The following is a 20,955-nucleotide window of genomic DNA, read 5'->3' as shown; positions in this document are numbered from 1 at the left end:
TGTTATTTAAGCTGAGTAAGAGTTTGAAGTCCACAGATCTTAAATTGCCAAGGTTGGACATTCCTGGATGAAACACTCACATGCAAACAGCAATCCCATACTGAACCAGGAATCCTCATGCTGAAACAAAAATGAGGGAGCGAGAAAGTATCTAATGTTCTGGTTTTTAAGTGTGTGTGTGTGTTTGTGTGTGTGTATGTGTGTGTGTGTGTGACTGAAGAGAAATCATGGAGTGTCAGGCAACAGGGTTTGCTTCTGTAGCAACATTTTTCCCCCCATCTAAATCTGCAACTATGAATGGTTGTCAGTTTTCAAAGCTTTTAAGGACAATTCTGGGAAGTTACAGCCCTACACAATGTTTACAGTTCATGCCCCTGGAATACTTTATTTTCCAGCATATTTAGTTTATTTAGTTCAGTCCCGATATCAAAAGTGCAAGTAATACATTCAGTATTACAGCAAAGTTGCTGTTTTCCCATTCCTTTCAGGGTAAAATAGGAGCTGACTTCCTGTAAATTATATATTTTTGTTGGTTTTAATATAATTAGAGCAATTCTTATTCAAGTTACTATGTAAATAAATTATTAAAATTGTTCAAGTGCTTGCTAGACAGTAATAGTAAATACAAATAAATCAAGCTTTAAAAGTGAATTCCAGAAATAAAACATGACATTTTGTGGTTTTTTCCACTAACTAATCATTTTATATCTCTCTATATAAAATGGCAATAATGTCTTTCTATAACCTCATTGGTGTCCCTATTAAATTTTGGCAACTTCCCTCCAGTTAGAGAAACTCATTCTAACATAATTTCATCTCAAATTTAATTGAGTCAAGAGGGTTTTGTTAGTGATCTCCAGTAGAGTTGTTAATAGGAAAGAAAGCAATTTTCACCTTATTTATATGTTGTATAAATATAAGGTGATTACTACTGAAAACTCAATTTTCTTCGTAGTATTTTTGGTGGGAATTGTAGGTCTTGGATGGATTGTGATATTTTATGATAAATTACAATACAATAGCTAGATGCAATAAGCCAAATAGCCAACTTATAATTGGCTAATGCATTACGATAAAATAGCTAGATGCAATAAACTGAATAGCCGACACATGATTGCCTAATAAAACAATCACATTGCTTATTAATTTAATGACTTTCAACACCTATTTCCAATAGCAGTAAATGCTTATGAAACAATATATTTCTCACAATTTGTTGATTAAAATATATCATGTTAAAGTTTGCAAAAGAAAGATATATTTTCAGAATATATCCTTACTACTAAACACAAACATCAAGCCATCTGTTGTGTGCTTATGCATATGCATGTTTGATCCAATGCTAGGCTTTTTCTCATATCTTTTTGAATTTAAAAAATGCATATTCTCTTAATAGTTTTGAGACTGGAGCAGATCTGCTCACCATTTACATAATGATTCTGCCTTGTCTATGAATTGTTGGTTCCTCTCTCACCAATTTTAGTCTGTACATTTCTTGCAATGAAAGAGCTACAAAATGACAATTATTCAATATCATCACAACCTATAAGGCAATTACTAAGTGTATGATCATATTTCATTGCAGCTCTGTTTCTAAGATTAGTTTCAGAAACCTTCCAATGCATTGCACAGTAAAGAAAACTTTTTATTTAAATGCTTTTTTTAAAAAAAAGCTAAAGAACCGAAACAGTTTTAAACGCAGAGGAGGCTGCTTAGAATATTGCCACATTGTTAAATATAGGAAAAATTAAAATGAAGAGATTGAGAAGAATGTCTATAGTTTCATGGCTTTGAAAAAAGCAATGAAATGAATGCAAGAATGAGAGATCAAAAGGGCACATACAGAATTTTTTTCTGCCAGTTTTCTCCCCAACAAACATTTATCTAGGTTGTGAGAGAATATCTGACTCAAGCTTTAGGTTTTTTTTTTTAGTTTTTAGATTGAAATGGTCTTTCAATCGTGGTGGGATCCTGCCAACTTAACAACCGGTTCGGTGATCGTGCACTTCACCTGAACCAGTCCAGATAGGTAAAATCCCTCTCCTTTTGTAAATGTACTCAATAAATGCTTCAGGATACTCTTGCAGTTCGGCACCCTAAATCAGTCACCTTAACCATTACACTCTATGGCTTAACACTTATTTTACATCTTGTTTTTATAACAGCATTTGTTTGTGTGTGTTGCTAAAAACTGTTATTTTTGCAATTCAACCCTATCAGCCTGATTGCAAATGTTCTTAGGAAACACAAAATGTTTCCCAACCTAGTGTATCTCAGAGATTACTAATGAGGACAAAATATGAGAAAAAAACTATAGTCCTTCGGTCTTTTCAATTCCTCTAGAAATTGGAAATTAGTGTAATAAACCAAACAACTATAATTTTAATAATTGACAGATTACTCTGTTTCCTTGACTATTTTATCTTGAATACAACATTTTTTTTTAAAAAAAAAAAGAAGACATCAATGAATGCAATGAAATCTCACATTTCTTTTTCTCTTTCAACAGGAGCTGTGGTTTACAAAGTTGAGGTAAGATTCCAGTTTTAATAATAATAATTAAAAAAAGAAGTATCAAATCAGAACAAACCTCAAAGCATACCAGTTTTATCTCAAACTCGGTTATATAACTTGATAAATTTAAACAATATTTTCAGTAGTTCCCACTTTCTGGTACTCCAAGAGATTCAACGTTGTTTATATACATTCTTGGACTTAAATTTTTTATTTATTATTTGCATCACAGCAAAAGTTTAAGAAACTAAATGAGAATTTACATTTCTCTTCTTCATTCATTCTTCAAATTTTTGTTCATATGACTATCTTAATGACTATGTTTTGTAGTTGAAGTTGGCTGTAGATGAAAATAAACCTGAAGATGACTGGATATTTTTGTTAATTATGAGGATACATATGGTTGGATTGTGTAGATGGTCATTGTTTGGGTCTCAGAGATTGTATTTGCTCATTAAAATACTTACAGAACGTGATTTATAATTTATATTTAATATTTGAGTTTTCTATCTTTTGGAAATATTCTATGTGGGTCAAATTGCTGTATGTTGTAGTCACTCTTAATGTGTGATTTATACAAAAAAAGTGTGTGTGTGTTTGTGTGTGTGTATGTATGTATATGCAGAAAACTAAGACTAAAAGAGTAAAAGCTATTACTAAACCATAAATTGGAAAACATGATCAGCATATATAGAAACAGAGCTATACTGGATTTTTTTTTGCCACATAAAAGCAAAGATCAAAGGTACAAATATGGCTTATTTATATTTATAATGCCTACATTAAATAATCATTTCCAACAATTTTCAGTAATTTCAGCCTGATTTCATTCAGTTTTTAATTAAGTGTTTAGCACTATTAAGTTTATATATCTTGTCTTTTCATAGCCTAGAGTTGTGTTTTTCAACTTTGGTCAACTTAAGATGTATGGACTACAACACCCATTATTCCTCAGCCAGTCACATCCCAGACTACAGCATGCTGGCTGGCAAAATCTAGGAATTAAAGTTGCTGCGGTTGAGAAATACTAGTCTAGAAATAGTCTCTCTTAAATATTTTACTAATTTCCACATATCCTCATTTAGTCCACATCTTTCTTAATCTTCACATCCATAAATCATTATGTCTATTTTTTTTTCTTTAAGCAAAACATCCCTATCAGGTTTCCAGTCTTTCAAAAAAGAAAGTTTTTATTATTTGTTCTCTGACCAAAAGGTCAGTTTTACCATTTCCTCAAGTTCACACATTTTCACAATCCATTATCCCTCCATGGGAATTTTATTATTCCTCCATTGTATTTGGTATGCATATTATTCTGAAGGCAAAGCAGTCCCAGGTGGAAAAATGATACCTATCCTTGATTTAGGAGAAGAAATGTAAAAGAAATGTTGCACACACACACACACACACAAATTCACTATCTTCTCTTTAAATAGTGGTGGCATAAACCAGGGCAAGGTCAGCCTTCCAACTGTTTGCTGGTTTATAGTTTGGTTTAAAAGCTGGCTGCACTATTGAATACTGACTTCCATGTACAGGTAGGTCTAGACTTATAACCAGAATTGAGATCAGCACTTCTGCCACTAAGTGAAGTGCCTGTCAAGTGAGTGATGCTCAATTTAAAACCTTGCTTTGTCATAGTTGTTAATGAAGCCACCATGATCATTAAGCGCATCTGGATTTTCACTTTGCTTGTGGGAAGCAAGTTGGGATGATTGCAAATGGTGATCACGTAGTCCCCAGACATTGCAACTGTTGTAAATACAGTACCCAAACTTCAATCACGTGACCACTGGGACACTGCAAAGTTGTAAATGTAAGGATTTGTCAGTAATGATGATGTTGAAAAAAAAAAGTAAGTTGTTTATTTTCAGTGCCTTCATAACTTCAAATCAGGGATGAAATCCAGTAGGTTCTGGAAAACCAGCAGTGGAAATTTTGAGTAGTTTGGAGAACTGGTAGCAGAAATTTTGAGTAGTTCGGAGAACCGGCACATGCCACCTCTGGCTGACCCCAGAATGGGATGGGAATGGAGATTTTGCAGTATCCTTCTGTGGCCATGCCACGCCCACAGAACCACTAGTAAAAGAAATTGAATTTCACCACTTCTTCCAATGGTTGATAAATGAATGATTGTAAATCAAAGATTACCTATATGATCTTTTGCTAACCTACATGTGCATGCACACACAAAGGTGTATGTGTGTGAAAATAATTTTCTAAAAACTCAATGGGCCTTGAAGTACAAGGCTTTCCCATCGATCCAGTTTCATGAGTGTATATGCATGACTGAGCTGCCACATTTTGATACAGGCAAAAGGTTCTGTTATATTTTTAATCTACAGCACATGGCTTTCTACGGTGAATTGACCAACAGTTAAAAAAAAGCACTCTTAAAAATAAATAACCGACATTGACAAAACTGTCTCTATACAAATTACTTCTTTATTTTTAGCCTATGAACTCTTTATCCCTAACCTATTGAACAAAATAAAAATCATTATTCCCCTCACATAGCAAGTTCATCTTTTCTGTGCGGGGGTCTGTCTGTTCCTCTTCATGTAATATTTTTAATGTTATCATGCTTGCAAACACATTTTCAGACTGTCTGGTCAGGCATATAACTGAAAAAGGTCAAGGCAAAATATCAGCACACTTAACAAATGCATTTGTGTGCTGCTTCCATAGTTCTTTCAGTCGCATGGCAACCATCTTTACAATTACAATTTGCATCTTTATTTTAATAACTTGATTCATATTTTCTTCATTCATTATATTGTTGCATACTGTGAATGCATCTCGTTTCTTTTCTTCCACTTGCTCTTTATAGCCATGAATGCAAGTTACTTATACCCCACAGTCTACATCAGCTATCATGAAGTGTCTCATCTGAAAATGCCTCAGTAAGGCCTAAATAGTAACTGTGAACATTTGGAGAGGACAGAGCTATTTATTCTTATTATATCCCCAGATTTGCATCAATAATCAAATATGAACAAAGAGTTTGGGGATAAACAGAATGGAGTTTTCTCAAGAAATTATATGGGTGATTTGGATTTTGTTTATAATTTTCATCTGTATAGTGCTACTGTAATTCTGAAAGTTTACACAAACAAAAAATAATAATCTCAACACCAATTCCCACCAGTAAGTCTCTTAAATGCCAGTTGATCGCTCCATGTTTGGAAAGGTGGCATTAAATAATCTCTATCAGCTTCAAAACCCTGGAAAGACAATCAGAAATTTTACATGGTGAAGTAATATTACACATGTTCTGTAAATAATAAGGGCATCTACTTTTTCATGCTTTGACTTCAGAATAAAGTAAAATAAAATAAAGCAAACCCCCCAAAATTATATGCTTGCTTTTAAATCCTTCTGGAGCTTCAAAAAATGACTACTTAAACATATATTGTATATCAAGGGTCAAGCTTCTCATATAGGCGTCAACTTGCAAAGCATCCCTGGCCTGCTCTTGAGTTGTCATAGGAAAGGGGGAAAGGAAACCGATGAAATGGCATGGCAGCACAAGACAGATGCTCATTCCAGACTTATCGGAGGGGAGTGGTCTCTACAACCCACAAAATTGCCCCGTTGGCGAATGTGATTGATGACACACCCAGGGTGGAGGGGGTAAACAGGGTTATGATTGTGGCCATAAATTACATGGGGTCAGAGCTGGCTTCACTTGAGTACGTGCTGACATGAAGCTCCTAATAAATGACTGGATTTCTTTTGAAGCTTGGCTCGAGGCTCATGAATTAATTCGGGCATCTGTCGGATAGGTGGCTATGATCCAGCTCCAAAGCACTCCTAAATGTGACTTATTACAAGTAGTCCTTGATTTATGACCACAATTGGTCCAGAATTGCAGTTGTTGAGTGCAGTGCTCATTAAGCAAGATATCATGTGCTCCTTTTTCTCAACAACTGCAATCCTAGTTCACCTAATTGCAATTGTTAAGTGAACCACAAGGCTACTTCAGGGAGTGAGGGAGCACCCAGGACCCACCTATACATGGAAATCTCCTGCAAGGCAGGAGGACTTCTTTTTACCCGTTAACTGGATAAACAATACTATGAATCAACACACAAGCATACAAAAACAAGACACAACAGTACATGCAAAATTGTTGTGACTCTGGGTACCTTCAGCTCACTTGCCATGCAGCCATGTGCAGAAATCGTCAACCAACTCCAGGGCCATGAAGCACACAATTTACCTTTTCATTTTTGTAGAGCTTCTGAGAGTCACACCCAGCTAATGTAAAGCACAGTCTTCCTACAGAGGCCTCCTTATGCCACTCTGCAAGTGGGAGCTATTATCATGATCCTTTAAGAGAATAGCACCTGCTTGCAAGATGGGGAAAAACAAGATTTCCTCACCCTTGGACAGATTTGAAAGTAATTTTCTGAAGTGTTTTTTAGCAGTATAAACAATTACCTATTCAGTATATTGAGACTTTTGCTTTTAGAAAACCAGCATTTTCCATGCTCTAAAATTAAGCAATTACTACTATTGGAATATGTTTACGCCACAGTACATTTTCTGTTCCTAGATGTGATAAAAAATATGACTTACCTTTATTTTATTTTATTTTATTTTATACACTGGCAATACCAATAATTCTTTCATTTCCTTTTACCTGTGAACTGGGTAAACAATATTTTGAACCAACACACAAGCAAACAAAAACAAGGCACAAAGGACATTTTTTATTTATGTCAGAGGTCAGATTTTATTCTCAGATCTTAATTGTGCCTTATTGTGTGTCCAGACCTATGGGCATTCTAACATCCAAGCTCAGGTTAATGAACTAATAAAAATGATTGTATTATATTCTTTCCCAAGTAGATATCTTCATATTTGAGGTGAAAGTTACCCACTTCTAACTACCACTACCACCCCACCATCTCACCTTTTGTTTTCAAAACAATATTCAAATGATTACTGAATATTTTTATGTTTTACTAGAGCACAAGTGTCAAACTTGCTGTCACATTCCATTTCATGACGTTTTTTCCTTTCGTGGAACTGTGGTGGGCGTGGCCTTCATATGACGCAGCCAGCCCGTGGGATATCTGTTTGACACCCCTGCAGTAGAGTATTGCTTACCTTTTCCTTATTTTCCATTTTCCCTGTCAGTCCTCACTATTTGAAAATATGGTTGTGGAAGTAAATAAATGTACATACCAGTGGTGGGTTTCCATTTTTTTTTACTACCGGTTCGCTCATGCGCAGGTGCTCGCACCCATGTGCACCACTTCTACACATGCACAGAAGCATCCAGGCAGGTGGGCAGAGCCTCCCGCCACTGCTACTACCGGTTCACCCGATCCAGACCAAACCGGGAGCAACCCATCTCTGGTACATACCTGTTTTTGGTGTCCCATGCATTGATTAATCTGTTTGCATCTTCTTCAATGCTGTCCAAGCCACTTTTTCTAGGTTCTTTGGCAAACTCAACTAGCAAGTAATGTGCATATCAGTTGATAAAGCATTTGTCATGCTTCCCCATGTAATGGTGATATATGGAATGCTTAGTCTTCACACTAAAAGGTCTGAAAGGTTGCCAATTATTTCAGTGATAAGCACCTTGCCTCATTTTCATTTTCTTCTATTTATCTGAATTAGTAAGTACCAAGAATGGGGAGATTTTTTTGCCCTGATTACTTCCAAGCATGTAAAAGCTAATATTCAAGGACATTAAAGGAAAAATAAAAGAAATGAAGTCTTTGTAAGGAAATGATGGTCTTCTGTTTGGCCCCATAAAATAAAATAAACATTACAAAGGAAAAATGAGTCCTATAAACATCCGGAAGACAAGATAAGTTGACATATTGTTCTGCATATCTCTGTTTAATATTATATTTCATTTCCTGTGCTAAGAAAACAGTCATTACCCAAAGCAGCCATTCGTAAACAGCCATTGTGAACAGATTGCATCCTTGTTGGTGGTATGATAATTGAAATAAGTTTACCAGTCTTTTATGAGAAAATACCAGATGTATAAAATACCTATTAATCAACTCACTCACTTTTTGCAGGCATCAGCTTCAGTACCAATGGCTATTAAAGAATAAATGGGATAAGAGATTTAAAAAAAAATTCAGATAGGAAAAAAGACAAGAGAATTAGCCATGCAGCTCAGCAATGTAATATACTTCTTGAAGAACATAGGATGAGAGACGATACTAGGTGCTCAGATCAATTCTTTCGAACAACACTCACAGATCATCATGTTCATCAATTTAGCAGTTGTTTGATTTTTCATAATTGCAGGAGTACATTAACCATGTTTTTTATGAATGATGATCAGATTGCCAGATTCATCACTTCCTAGCTTCAATTCCCCTCACCTTCTAATTGCTAATCACATTTTCATTGAATTCTCTCCTATCTCTAAGGAAGACTGCAGGGTGACTATATGTTCTCTGGTGTGCTAGAGATAATATTACATTTATTTTGCTCTTTTCTAGTAAGGCTCAGCAGAGGCAGAAATAAACAGCAGGGGCAGCTCAGAAAGCACATGTGCTGGTATCATTTTAGGGACAGCAATGAGAGTACAGGTGTCTGTTTGTGGCAGAGCTGTGAAAGGTAAACATGGAGAAACACAATTTCTACTATATAATGGGGATAGTGGAAAAAAGCAATGTTATGACTGTTCACTGTCCTCAGATAGCAATAGCAATAGCAGTTAGACTTATATACCGCTTCATAGGGCTTTCAGTCCTCTCTAAGCGGTTTACAGAGTCAAAATATTGCCCCCACAGTCTGGGTCCTCATTTTACCCACCTCGGAAGGATGGAAGGCTGAGTCAGCCTTGAGCCGGTGAGATTTGAACCGCCGAACTGCAGCTTAGCAGTCGGCTGAAGTGGCTGCAGTACTGCACTCTAACCACTGCGCCACCTCGGCTCAAAGATCAAAAAGGCATCCAGTAGTATCCAGGTGTGTACATCTCAATTTTAAAGATATTCCGCTAGAGTTATTTTACTTACGATGATTGTGTTTTGGCAAATGAAGGCAAATATATGTGTTCCAGAATAATGTTGCAGGATCAATCTGAGTCAGACACTGGAACCAAAAGTTTAGACTTCAAGCTTTCGGACTTGTGCTGGAGCCCATCTTCAGGGGTCTTTTATCTGTCTCCAGACTGTCTACACTAGGGTGTTGCCTGCCTAGTACTCAGTGGTAGGATTCAATTTTTTTTACTACTGGTTCTGTGGGCATGGCTTGGTGGGTGTGGCTTGACTTGGTGGGTGTGGCAGGGGAAAGATACTGTAAAATCTCCATTCCCTTCCCACTCCAGGGGAAGGTTACTGCAAAATCCCCATTTCCTTCCAATCAGCTGGGACTTGGGAGGCAGAGAATAGATGGGGGTGTGGCCAGTCAGAGGTATTATTTACCGGTTCTCTGAACTACTCAAAATTTCTGCTACCGGTTCTCCAGAACTGGTCAGAACCTGCTGAATACTGTCTCAGCTGGTACTGGTAAATCACAGCAGTACAGTGCCGCAGTACAAAGAAACAACAACCAGTGATTTAATAACCAGCCATCCACATCCCAATTAACAACTAAAAGCCACACACAACCACACATCACATAAATGCTATGCATACAACAGCCCAGTGCAAACATTCTCGGGAGAGAGTGGGGGGGAGAGAGAGAGTGGGTGTTCTCTGAAGATGGGCTCCAGCAACAGATTAACAAATGAACGAGTTGGATGGCCTCCGTTGTAGGTCATCTAGTCTAACCTCCCACCCGAGCAGGAGACCCTATTTCTGACAGATGACAGTCCAGTCTCTTCTTGAAAGCTTCCAATGATGGAGCTCCCACAACTTCTGAAGGCAAGCTGTTCCATTGTTTGATTGCTTTCACTGTCAGAAAATGTCTTCTTATTTCTAGGTTGAATCGCTCCTTGTTCAGTTTCCATCCATTATTCAAAAGCTTGCAGTTCAAAAGCTTAGAATAGCTACTCAGGTTGGATTGTGCTTTCCATTTAGGCTCATTATAGCCCAATTCCTAGAGATAAAATCCTCTTTTTACTACATCGGTTTATTTAGATAGCTGGAGGAAGAAGTAGAGGAGCAAAGAATTCACCTTTCCAAGAGCTAGAAATGCTGCTATAATAGGGAACCTGATGAAGTAAATAGAAAGACATTCATGATTTCCCTTAAGAAAGAATCTGGAATGATAGAAATAAAATATATAAAGCCCCAAGTCCCCTCATAGGTGAAAGGGGGAGCATATAAATTTAATAAATAAAATAAGTACACTGAATTGTCTGCAAAAAAGGCAGCACTTTCTCTGCCCTGAATTTTCTTGATATCAGTTTTACCTAAAAAGTTGTAATGTGGTTATAGACATTGATTGTTTGAATGAATGAATGAATGATTATTACCCATCAAATACAATTCCAACAAATGATCAGAATCAAATTATCCTACTTCAGACACATTATGCAAAGACCTACCTTTCTGGAATGGGCCTGAATGCTGGGAAAGATTGAAGGAAAGCGAAGAGAATGAGTGGCAGCAAGTTGGATGGATTCAGATGCAGTAGTGACGAGTGTGCCATTGGGAGACTTACAAGAACAGTTATGGAGAAAATGTGTGAGGTCACTAGAAGTTGGAAAAGACTTGATGGCACATAATCAATGAAACAATGCTCTCAACATTACATTTCTTATTTGGATTATGAGGCTATATTCTGCTAGGGGCTAGGTGTAACATTTTGTGTTATGCAGAGATAAGAGCTTCACCTGTCCAGTTATGTCTGACTCTAGAGGCTGGTGGTCATCTCCATTTCTTAGCCAAGGGAGCCAGTATTGTCCAAAGACACTTCCATGGTCATGTGGCCAGCATAGCTATATGCCAAGACACCCGGAATGCTGTTATAAAACAGTTCTTCGATTTCAAATGTTGGTATATTGCCATAGGTAATAGAAAATAACCTGAAAGTTCTTTAAAACAGATTCCTCTGCATCTGCCATCTGTATCAGGACACAGGATCTTTTATTCTGATAAGCAATCATGTAAATAAAATGTTTATTAAGAGAGAGGATCTCAAATTTCATTATAATGACAAAAGGGAGAAAGAAGTATGAAATACCTTGATTGTTCATCAGGTAAGAATACATTTGTGATAATGTGCATATGTATTACAACAAGGGTCTCCAACCCCCAGGCTGCATCCTACTCCTCGGCCATGGCCTGTTTTAAACAGGGCCGTGGGACCGATGGGCAAGCACAAACGTCCACAAAGCTGTACTTGCGTGAGTGGAGGATGCTTGAGCACAGGATGGTTGTGCTTGTGTGTGATGCTCCACTCACATGAGCCGAGATTTGCATGTGAGCACAAGCACCCTCCATTCAAGGTCAAGCGAGTAGAGCTTCACATGCAAGCACAAGAGTCCCCCCACTCAAACAAGTGGAATTTCATGTGTGCACTCTTGCTCAGTGCTCACAAGTGGAGCTGTGCATGCATGTGTATGAGTGTGTGTGTGTGTGTGTGCGTGCGTGCGTGCATGTGCGTGTGTGCCAGTCATTCACACAAACACATACACACACACCAGTGGTGGGTTTCAAATATTTTTAGAACCTATTCTGTAGGTGTGATCTGTTTTGTGGGAATGGCTCACAGTCATGTGACTGGGTGGGAGTGGTTTGGCAGCCATGTGACTGGGTGGGCATGGCCAACTTGACATCACTAATGCACACTCAGTCACATGACCCCCCAACCAAGCCATACCCACGGTGGCAAAACATTTTGTGACTCCAATGAAGGGAAAGGGGGGGGGAGAGGGAAAACTCCCAAAAATAGACTGCTGAAGGATTTAGGGCTGAAATTGCATGCTGGGGAAAGCAATTGGGTTGATTGGAGAAGGCAGGACAAGGAGGAATCCAGGAGAAAACTATCACATGCTGCAGAAAGAACTTTGGGAGATTTTGGGGTAATAATTTTCTCCTGGATTCCTCTCTGTCCTGCCTTCTCCGATCAACCCAATTGCTTTCTCCAGCATTTGATAGTTTTCTCCTCACTCGGGCAGGCAACTGCCTGCAGCCTCGGAGTCTCAGCTGGGTGGGCAAAGGAAGTGGGTGGGCGGGGCAAGCATGGTATGGACAGGTGGGGCAAGCAAGCAAGCAGACAGTGACCAGCAGGCAGAGGGAAAAAGTGGGGAAGGGGGGAGGCCAGGGGGAGGCAGCATTCTGGTAGGGGGCCTCCAGAAGAAGGGGTATGGGAAGCCACCCTAAATTTCACCAACTGGTATGCCTGTACCAGTGCGTACTGGCTGAAACCCACCCATCATACACACACACACACACACACACACACACACGTACACACACACACACACACACAGGTACACACACTCCAACATAGTTGGAGACCACTGAGTTAGCAAAAAGAGGACAAGTTAATCAGGTCAATTCTTCTTAAAGCTTACAATATAGTATGGCTTCAAGCTTTGCTTCATATACTTAAATATCAAAGTATCTTTATCCATGTTCAAAACAAGCACAGGGTGCAATCAAACTTGAGTGCATATGAATAAGCTATATAAGGTAATTTGTTCTTAAAGTATTTACAATCACTATCATCCATTCAACTACGCATTGGGTTAGGAATCTATAAATATCTAGTTAAAAACTAATCTGTATTTATGTTCAGATACAAATTTTCACTATAAGAAACAGTATTCCTATAAGGAATAGCAGCTACTCTGCTTATCAGCATTATCTATAAACTCTTTTTGTATTTCTCATTGCAGCCTGGTATCTCTGGTTGCCTTTAATATATTGATATTTATTGTGATATGTCTTCCAACAGGGTGGAAATGCATGTCTCACCCTGTTAAACAGTAGCTCTAATTATCCCTTTTTATAGATTAATTCTTGACTTACTACAATTAATTTAGTGTCCATTCAAAGCTATAGTAGTATTAAAAATAGCAATAGCACTTAGACTTATACACTGCTTCACAGTGCTTCACAATCTTTAAGCATATTCTGTAAAAACAACATGTAATGCCCCAAATGATATTTCAAGGACTCCAACACTAGACATCTATTGATATAATGTATGTTAGTCATCTATTTGTAGAGTGTGTGGTCCATGTATTTTTGAGGGAGGAGGTTTGAAGAACCAATAGAACTAATAAGTGAGAAGCTGAGATTTTAAGTTGATTGTATGGATCTCTGGTGTACAATTAAAGCAAATCACTTCTGTGTGCTCTACAAGGGGCTAACCCTTGAAGAGTATTCAGAAGCTACAATTAGTACAGAATGTAGCAGCATGGACAGTTCTGACTATCCCTAGGATGGCACATGTAACGTTGCTGTCCCAGAAATTACATTGGTTGCCGGTCTGCTTTTGGGTCCAATTCAAGGTGTTAGTTATCACTTTTAAAGCCCTTCATGACATGTGATCCGGTTATCCGAGGAGCTGATTATCTGGCATTGATCTATGCCACTTAAACCAGCAGAGGGGAATGCTTGCAGACCCCATCAGGCAAGAGTTATAGCTGGTGGGATATAGGTGAAGAGCCTTCTATGCTGTGACCTCTACTCTTTGGAACATCTTTCCACTTAAGGACTGACCCCACTCTTTTGGCCTTCTGGGGTAGCATTAATTATACAAGTTCTATTTAGTAAGCAATTTAAATAATTACTTAGGAAGAAGTAGATAAGTAGTGATTTTTTTTTGTAACAATTATAGAGCTCTTCTTTCTTCCTCTGGTTTCCTCTTCCTTTTGCCACATTTCCCTCCATGTTCCATTCCTTTAATTTTCTTCTTTTTCTCATGTAGCTGTTCTTTATTCTTACCTCATTTCCTCCTACCTCCTTCCCTCTTCTTCCTGCAGGGACTATCTTGCATGGATTGATATCTGAGAGATAAAGGTTGGTATGTGGAGACAAGGGCCAAGTAATTTTATAAATATGGTTCTTTTCTTTATAGGCAATTATAAATATTAAAGTTGAATTAATCATTTTTTTCTTATGGACCTATATACATATAAGTTACAAACATATACGCACATACTGTATGTATACAAATTTACATATAAACATACCCAAATATAGAAGTGTTCCCTAAAGGCACATTTATCAGAATATTGGTTTTGCTCTGACCCCCCTCGTTCCACACCCAAGCACACTCCGAGCCAAAGATAAGTTACGGCATTTAATTAACAGACAGACAGGTCCTTGGCAGCAAACTGGCACAGACAAGCTTGGGCAGCAATAAACACAGATAAGGCTTGGCCACAATCCAGCCTGCCAATCTTCTAACAATGTTCTCCGACATTCGATCCTGTGTTGACTTCTGCAAAAAGAGCCGTGTGCACAAGTAGTCTTTTTATAGTCTGGAGAGGAGCCTAATGACCACTAGCTGAGTGCAATTACCTCCTGTAACTGCGCAACTGTTCCTGATGCCTATTAGCTCTTCGGTACTGTGCATCCAGGAACAACTCACTACTGGCTTCCGGCTCACTCTCCCTTGTCTCCTCCCCACTAATCCAAGGCTCAGGTGTCTCCTGGTGGCCAACCAGCCTCTCTGCACCCTGCTCGGAGTCGGAACCCTGTCCAGTGTCCTCCACATCCTCCAGAGCCGACTCATGGGGCCCCTCGCTGTCAGAGTAAGGTGGCAGCTCCAACGGCTCCTGCTGGGCCACAACACTAGACATATCAACTTTAGGTTTGGAAAATGTGGAGCTTGGCATTGTCCACAATTTTTTGTTGCACTATATTCTTGCATACATGTCATTTTTATTGTTTGCTTCTTTGTTACATGTTACATTTGTCTACCATTTATCCAGAAGCTCAAGATGACATATCTAATGCCGCCTCCTCCATCTCACAGCAACAATCTTATGAGACTGGACCAAAGCCACCTAGGAAGGTTCAATTCAATTCAAACCTTTATTGCCAGAGTACTTTTTTATTTTTTTTATTTTTTAGAAAATTCATCTTTTATTTAGGATAATCCTCTTTCTAAGTATACAGGTAGTATATGACAATGATAATTAAAGCCAGAATTATGGTTGTATGTTCTGCTGGTCATTAAATAGGTCATCACATGACCAACCCAATTTTATTACTTTTTAGAGGTAGTCCCTAAATGAACACCAGGGTTGTTAAGCAAACCCATTGACTGCAATAGGTGTTTTTTGCCAGAAACCAGAAGGAAATATTGGTTTCCAACAAAAAACGTTGTAAATCATAGTCACATGACCAAGGGATGTCACAAATGGTTGCAAATGCAGGTCTGTGCCAAACACTCAAAATGTGATCATGTGACTATAGGAGGGAGGCTATCAGAACTTCATATCCTGGCCATTGGTACCTTTTGGCAAATTTGTTATATATTTGAACAGTCACTAGGCCATAAGTTAAGGACTCCCTAAATACAGTGTTTAGATATAAATTCACATACACTTTTTGTGCTGTTTCCTCTTAAAACACAGTCTAATACAGAAACAGAGTGAACCTTCATATGAACTCATGCAAAACTGACATAATGTAGAAATAGACTCTTTTTCCTATTGTTATTCGAGCATAGGTAATGGCCTGACAGAAGTCTCAGAGAAGGGAAAGGAAAGAATGAGATACTATCGCAAAGTGCAGGAACTGTAAGACAGAAGATCTCTAATCAATTCCAGAGACCCTGAGTCATGAAATTGGAACAGGATAGGAGAAAAGAAATCAAGTGAATAGGATCATCAGACCAATTTAAATCCTTTGAATTGCAAGTAGCATCCCTGGACAATACCGGTAAAATAGGGGTTCCTTTTAGGTAGCTCATCTAAAGCACTCCAATAATACCATTAAGTCTCTGGGGGTATTTTTGCAGCAACTAATGGCAAAAGCATCTAGTAAAAATAACAATTCCTATAATGAATTAAATAAATAATAATAAGAACTGCAGTAGATAATACTAACCATAATAACTGGCATGAAATGTGTATCCTGCGGTTTCAGATGATGTCATAATCTGCTAGAGCAGATTTAATAGTATTTTCGCCTGGAAGCTAAACCATTATGTTGTGTTTAATTTCTCTAAGATGTAAATTACATGGTTCAGTGTTGTCTAGTATTGGCTACTGCCATTTTAGATTCTTATGCTCGCAGCTGTCAGGAACATAATGTTTATGGGTGTTTTGTTTAGCTAGGAATCTTAATCATTAGCATACTTATCTTAAAATTATCCCACACTGCTTTCTTCTTCTGCAGAACTCTCAGTCATCTATTCAGATAATACTAATTTCACCTTTCAAGAAGTATATAAATATTAGAAAGGAGGTGCTTTAGAGTTCAAAGAACCAACTCTAATTCTCTGAGTTTGATCAGTGGATCTGATCCCTCACAGCACATATCTGATGGCTAGACAGAGGCACTAAACAACAACAAAAGAAATGTCTGTCTGAATTTTACTTATTTGTATTTATTTATTTTATTTATTTATTTGTATTTGTCAACAAGCGCAAGGAAACAAGTATGAAAACACAGCATAAATAAATGGATATAAATAAGCAAAACATATCCATAAACACATAAAAATAGTACATATAAATGGGACAGTAGGATAGGGACTATAGGCACGCTGGTGCGCTTATGCATACCCCCTTATGAACCTCTTAAGAAATTCGTAAAGTCCACGGTAGACAGATGAAGGTAAAAGATATGGGGGTTAAAGGAACTGACAACAGGATCAGGTAGGGTGTTCCACACATTTACTACTCTATTTCTGAAATCGTTTTTTCCTGCAATCAAGATTAAAATGGATTACATTTAGTTTATAACTATTGATGGCCCTTGCGTTATTGCAGTTGAAGTAAAAGTAGTCATTGATAGGTAGGACGTTATGGCAGATTATCCTGTGCACTAAGCTCAGGTCAGAATGTAGCTGGTGTAGTTCAAGGTAATCCAGGCCTAAAATTTCAGGCCTGGTGGTATACGGAATGTTATTACAAGCAGAGGAGTTGAATACTCTTCTTGTATTGTAGCCGAGGTGGCGCAGTGGTTAAATGCAGCACTGCAGGCTACTTCAGCTGACTGCAGTTCTGCAGTTCGGCTGTTCAAATCTCACTGGCTCAGGGTAGACTCAGCCTTCCATCCTTCCGAGGTGGGTAAAATGAGGACCCGGATTGTTGTTGGAGGCAATATGCTGACTCTGTAAACCGCTTAGAGAGAGCTGAAAGCCCTATGAAGCGGTATATAAGTCTAACTGCTATTGCTATTGCTATTGTAAAATATCTCTGGACCCTCACTAATGTTTTAATGTTCAAAATGCAGTGTGGATTTCAGGCAGGTAAGCAGTATTCAAGTATAGGTCTGGCAAAGGTTTTAAAACAAATAAGCAAACATGAATTTACTATTGTTCTTTAAGAAAATATAAATGAAACAATGATTTTGTTTCCTTTTGATTTGATTTGCCTTTATCTTAGCCCAAGACCCTGATAGAACACTCTTAAGAAAGAACTCTTGCAATCACCACAGAAGGAGGCCAGAAAAAAACCACTGGGTTATCAAGGTTAATATTATTAGAGGGACAATTTGGTCTAGTGTTTAAGGCATTAGGATAGAATATAGAAGACGGTGAATTCAAGTCCTACCTTAGGCCTGAAAACTGGCTAAGTAACTTTGGGCCTCCCGCACTCTCTTTCGTAGTAACCTACCTCACAGGGTTGTTGTTGGAGAAAATAGGAAGAAGGTTTGTTGGATATGTTTCTGCCCTGAATTATTTATAACAATAATGTAAACAAATAATATTTTTTTAAAAAAATATTAATTCCAATGTAGAATATATAATATTACAGCTGTAAGGATTGGTACTTACAGGTATACATTTTGGCAGTTAGTAAAATCTCACATTTTCTAAGCCTTTGGGTAAAAACAAACAATATTTAAAAAAGCATTATTATCTCTAAATAGGTATCAACAATTTAATCTCTACATTATTATTGTTTTGCAAATGGTTTTTAAGGTGATTTGAGAAGGTGGATGCTATTTACTAGAGTAATAAAATTTATGGATTCTTTTATTTCTCTCATTGCAGTGTTGCCTAGCTTTCAGAAATGGGCAGTCAAATTACATACAGTAATCAAAAATATATTCCATTATGCAAAACAGAAAATCTACATTAGATGAAGGAATTTCACCCCTAAATTTCCTACTAAGACAATCCATTAGCTAAATTGCTGTGGCGATATTTTAGTGAACCTTTGGATCAAATAAAGCTGCCTGTTCTCCACAATAGTTATCATCTGTTAAAAATATGAAATAGTCACAGTATCCTTCTATTATATATAATATAGTCCTTATTTATGTCATAGCACTATTTGGCAACAATTTTCTTATCCTAAGAAACTCATGAGTCGTGCCTTTACCTTTAAATGAAAGTAGTCTCTTATTTATTTATTTATTAAAGGCTTTTTAAAAAATCCCAGAATATATTCTGCAGATTTCACAAAGTAGTTAGGAATCAGCATTTTGTACATGCAAGGACAATTTGAAATATAATAGTTCAGATTTATGATAAAATGATATGACAGTAACTGTCTGTCAGGAGGAAGGGGCCGGTAAACTTAAATTAGCAGTGGAGAATTGGCAAATAGGAAATTGCTGGTTTGCCTGAGGGAGAGAGAAGATCTTAGTTTACTTTTCATAGCCTATTTCTTTTTCTTGCATATGCATACAGTTTCCAAATTGTGGAAATAATAATTCAACCCTTCCTTGAAGTGGGGAAATATCACCTTGGGTATTTCTGTCTAATTCAATCATCATTCTTTGAGAAGGTTTCAAATAAATCGAAGTTCAGTGGAATAAAGCATGAACAGGAAACTCTCCTGTGAGGAATTCTTCATAGCTTTAGTGAAATTGCCATGTTGCTTTTCTTCATGTTGCTCTGAAAGTCTTGTTCAGCACATTTGGAGAAGCTTCTTCCAACTTTTCCAGTAAGTTATTCAGAAAAATCCAGAGAAGAATATGTTGATGAAGACTCTCAATCATCAAGGTGGAAATAAGTCCAGTTGCTCAGTTTTCAGATAACTGTACTTCAATGACTATCTGTCTATCCAATTTGCTCAGCCTGAGAAAACTGCTTGGATGAGCAGTGAAATGTCTCAAATTAACAAAAAATAAGGCTAATTTACCATAACTCAATTTTAAGACAACAGAGAAGAAGCTCAGAAAAAGTCCAAGCATCTTATGGAAAAGAATGGTGTCAACCCCTTGATTGATGGGGAGAATTGTGTTTTCTCTGTGGTAGGAAGCACCTCAAAAAGACAAACCATGATTACTTCACACAAACTTAGAAAAAAAGCTATGGCTTGTAATGTATGGCCCCAGAATGTATGTTAACTATTGTTAAATTGTAGGAATTTCAACAATTGAAAATCAAGGGAGAAAAATACCTTTAACAATAGTAGCAGTTCAGCAAGGGAATCTATTAAAAAGCATTTGTTTTCCAAACACAAATCTCACTTGATTTTATGATCTTTTTTTGCAGTGGTTGTTAATCAAATCACTATGAATATTAAACAAATTTGCAATTTGACCACAGGGTGTTGCTAATGTCTGCAAATGTAGGCTAGTTGCCAAGCTTCCAAAAGGTGGTCATGTGACCACAGGGTGACAGCTATCAGAACTTCAGAACTGGGTGGATCATGCGTTCCTCTTACTTCTTACCATTAATCAATTAGTTGTAGGACCAGCTGTATTCAGAAGTAGCTCTAACAGATGATGCCTCCCTGATTAACTGGTGTATAAGTAATGGCAGAACAATCAGATTTGCAAGAGTCCATTATTTTAGTCTATTTCAGTAACACTCTGGTCTTCCCATTGTGGTTATCCCACAGTCTGTGCTGCAGCTGCTAAAAAAGCCAATGCAATCTTAGGCTGCATCAACAGCTGAATAGATTAGAGCTGAGGTGGCGCAGTGGTTAAATGCAGCACTGCAGGCTACTTCAGCTGACTGCAGTTCTGCAGTTCAGCTGTTCAAATCTCACCGGCTCAGGGTTGACTCAGCCTTCCATCCTTCTGAGGTGGGTAAAATGAGGACCCGGATTGTTGTTGGAGGCATTATGCTGACTCTGTAAACCGTTTAGAGAGGGCTGAAAGCCCTATGAAGCAGTATATAAGTCTAACTGCTATTGCTAGATTATGTGAATGTTACTACCATTTTATCATGCCTTGGTAAGACCACACTTGCAATATTGCATCCAGTTTTGGTCATCCAATATAAAAAAAAAAGATGTTGAGACTCTAGAAAGAGTGCAAAGAAGAGCAACAAAGATGATTAGGGGACTGGAGGCTAAAAAATATTAAGATTGGTTGCAGGAATTGGATATGCCAAATTAAATGAAAAGAAGGACAAGGAGTGACATGATAGCAGTGTTCTAATATCTAAGGGGCTTCCACAAAGAAGGGGAGATCAACCTAT

At 37.7% G+C, this 20,955-nt stretch overlaps 1 protein-coding gene across 16 annotated transcripts in view; it reads left to right on the top strand.

The window, feature by feature from the left end:
• The window catches only part of PTPRD (protein tyrosine phosphatase receptor type D), a 1,257,980-nt gene that overhangs the window by 650,250 nt on the left and 586,775 nt on the right, over positions 1 to 20,955 (top strand). For all 16 annotated transcript variants that reach the window (XM_087716068.1, XM_087716065.1, XM_087716064.1 and 13 more), the window contains exon 8: positions 2,510 to 2,532. The gene's annotated coding sequence lies outside the window, so the exon portion shown is untranslated. The remainder of the gene's footprint in view (positions 1 to 2,509; positions 2,533 to 20,955) is intronic.

Source organism: Thamnophis sirtalis, unplaced genomic scaffold, assembly GCF_051295495.1.
Source record: "Thamnophis sirtalis isolate CommonGarterSnake01/CBP01778 unplaced genomic scaffold, rThaSir2_p1.2 scaffold_5, whole genome shotgun sequence".
NCBI lineage: Eukaryota > Metazoa > Chordata > Lepidosauria > Squamata > Natricidae > Thamnophis > Thamnophis sirtalis.
Note: the sequence above shows the minus strand (reverse complement) of the source record. Positions and strands in the feature narration are given on the sequence as shown.